This window comes from Aplysia californica, unplaced genomic scaffold (genome assembly GCF_000002075.1).
Source record: "Aplysia californica isolate F4 #8 unplaced genomic scaffold, AplCal3.0 scaffold00483, whole genome shotgun sequence".
In the NCBI taxonomy this organism is placed as follows: Eukaryota; Metazoa; Mollusca; class Gastropoda; order Aplysiida; family Aplysiidae; genus Aplysia; species Aplysia californica.
This window is the reverse complement of record NW_004797753.1, coordinates 275,714-279,013: the sequence shown is the minus strand read 5'-3', so window position 1 is coordinate 279,013 and position 3,300 is coordinate 275,714.

Below are 3,300 nucleotides of genomic sequence, written 5' to 3'. Positions count from 1 at the left end.
TGTGTGTGTGTGTCTGTCTGTCTGTCTGTCTGTCTGTCTGTCTGTCTGTCTGTCTGTCTGTCTGTCTGTCTGTCTGTCTGTCTGTCTTTCTTTCTTTCTTCCTTTCCTTCTTTCTTTCATGGTAACTTTATTTATTTATTTTAGCCTTTCTGTCTGTTTGTCCCTCATCTGTTCTTTCTTTGTTTAGGAATTACGCTCTGTCCACAGAATGACATATTCGGCTTTATGTGGGACATTTATCGACTCTTATTGAAAGCAAAACCACAAAAAGAAATTGGAAAAACAAAGTCATGAAGGTCATTGGAAGCGTGCCCAAAATTTCATTTCAGATCCTGAGACCTGGGAATGTTCTTAACAAACAATAAGGAATCTATACTGTGTGGCCGGTGACCCACTTGCTATACGTTTTAAACCACCTTGTCAAAACCGATTGGCGACCTCATTTGAGTAACTTTATTCTTATTCTATAGAAAGCTTAATACTATGATCTGTCCTGTACTACTAGATTTATAGTTGGCTGGTCAAGTGTCTAAAACGTTGATTCATTCTTTCAAGAAAACAAACCCCCCACTCACATTCAATTACTGCGATCTATTCAAGAAACACAGCCTTTGTTCATAGAGATCGTGAATAATCATATCAGACCTGACCGCGGTTTTTTTGTGACTTGAGTGACCAGAATTATATTACTACTTAGTAAGTATATCATGACGGGTCATGGGACGCTATAAAACAGATTACAAATCCGTGCTATATGTCGGGGTTTGTCGCATGTGTCCTCGTACTGTTCTCTTTGAATGATATGGAGCACTTACGTATTTGCATTTCTTTTTCTTTGTTTTATTTTTGTTTTTGAAAATCAAACAAAAATAAACATGTATCAAATTATAAATAAAAAATAGAGGAGAAATAAAACAAGAATAAATCATGAAAGGTGTATGATACAAGAACGTCTTCAAGACCAGGTATAAAATAAATACTTTTAAACAACCCGGAACATGTTAGGAATGGCATGGGAAGAGTAAAGCAGCAGCTTCCAACAACCAATTATCCATAATGCCAACCAGGCGAGGTGAATTGTTTAATTAACTCTTCAACTTTTTCTACGTCGAGGTAAGCAGCAGTTCCCCAGTTTCTAGTTCCCCCTTGTTCATTCCCCGCAAACGAGGTGTCATTTATGCTGTGCTAACTGTGTTGCCCGTGACGTCAGGCGCTGAAGGGCAAACCACGCATTTGGGGCCAGGTGTTACTTTTGTAATTGAAAGGTTCTAACTCCGAGCTCTACTCCATCGTTCATCTGTTACTGTCTTAACAATACGCCAAAAGCGCGTGAGCGGTACTAAACCTAGCGTCGATTTCTAGTTACTTATTTATTTAATTTTGGTGAGAGTCAACTAGGGCTAAGCACCGAAACAGATATTGATTAAAACTGAAATTAAGCAACAGATGGTGCTACATGATGAAGTCATTTAGAAGAACACGGCTGCTTAATTTAAATAGGTTCTAAACAGGCTTTATGTTTCTACCTGTCCATGTTCTCTCTCTCTCTCTCTCTCTCTCTCTCTCTCTCTCTCTCTCCCTCTCTCCCTAACATCTCTCTCTCTCTTTCTTTCTATCTCTCTTTCTCGTTAACCCTCTTTCTCTCACTTTTTGTCAGTTGTTCTGCATTATCTGGAAAGCAGTGGTGATGGCGCCAACGACCAGGTCAGGTGAACTACAAAGAAGAGAAGACAGTAGTGGAAGAACCGACACTTCGAACTAGAAAAGGGGGAACATAAAAATGTATAATATATGAATTCTAAAGAAGAAAAGAAAAACAAAATACAAACCAGTACGGTGATGAGGGGGAAACAGCACACATATTTTCGTATTATGATTACGAGACTGGTCGCAAAAGATAATAGGAACCAATTTTCATGTTCTCGCTTGGGGTTTCGTTTTCTTCAGTCTATTGTCCACTTCTTAACAACCCACGTACTTCGCAACTATCGAGGTTTCTTCTAATCCTTCCAAAGAACGTTTTATTTTTCACTGCAGTCATACCACACCTTGAAACTAGCGATTTATATTATGTTTGAAAGATTGTTCGCATGGTTTCTGTAATATAAGTAAGTTACTGTGTCTTGGGGTGAACTGCACTCTTGTTTTTCAAGATTCAGATATAAGTTAATCGATATCCTTTCCCATCCCATCCCACCCCATCCCCAACCAACACCTTATTGCCGTTTTAAACTGACTTCGGAGCACCAGCATCTATGGAGTAGTGGCTGCTCCTCTGTCGCACGCAGTAGACATGAGTTTGATTCCAGTGTGGGGAGCCTTTTTTGGACGATTATCAACGTACGTCTATTTGTTGCAACTTTGTATCCCTCTCAGTCAAGGCAGAGTCGAAGCAGCTCGCTTCCTAAAAATGATCTTAACTGCGTCGATGGAGGGGTAAAATATCTTCGATAAAAAAAAAATTAAGACCTCCGAGCAATACATCATCAATATTAAGGAAATGAAAGACGACCAAATTGATGTATAGAAGAATGGGGAAACATTGAACAACATCAAGAGGCAAAGCTAGGATAAGGAAAGATGGAGAGTGTTTATTCGTAACCAGGTGAGAAAGGCAATGATGATGATGATGATGATGATGATGATGATGATGATGATGATGATGATGATAAGAGGAGAGAAGACGGCATCCACTATGAAATCGAGCACTAAGGTTTGCGACTTTCTTGTTGTGAGGATGTAGTAGCAGAGCAAAAACTAGGAAGACATTATAAGGGGTTGTAACGGACAATTCGATACTCTTGTCTGTTGTGCACATTTAACCTGAAGTGACGTATGGTATCTTTCTAACACAGTTCAATGTGCAAAGAGGGATGTAGTCCACTTAACAGTCTACCACCAGACCAGTCGGCAACCGTTCCTCTTGAGATGGTCTACAAGTCTACTATAACCAACAACTCTGACCTTAATCTTATCCCTAACCTTACCCCTACTCCAAGCTCTATCCCTAACCCTTACCAGTTGACACAGCACAGCAAGATCGTGGTCAATCAGGTACACCGTGAAGGAGACTGGCAACCCTGTATATGTTTTTAAAAATCACAAATCCTTTTCCCAACTGCTGTATTCACTGTTTCCAATCGTCGTTAGCCATATTCCAACCCCCATCCCTAACCCTTATAAATTGACACAGCACAGCAAGATCGTAGCCAATCAGGTACACCACCCAGTGGACTAGAGCCCGTTAAGACTATCCCCCCAAAAAACCCCCAAACAAAAACAAAACAAAAACAAAGACAA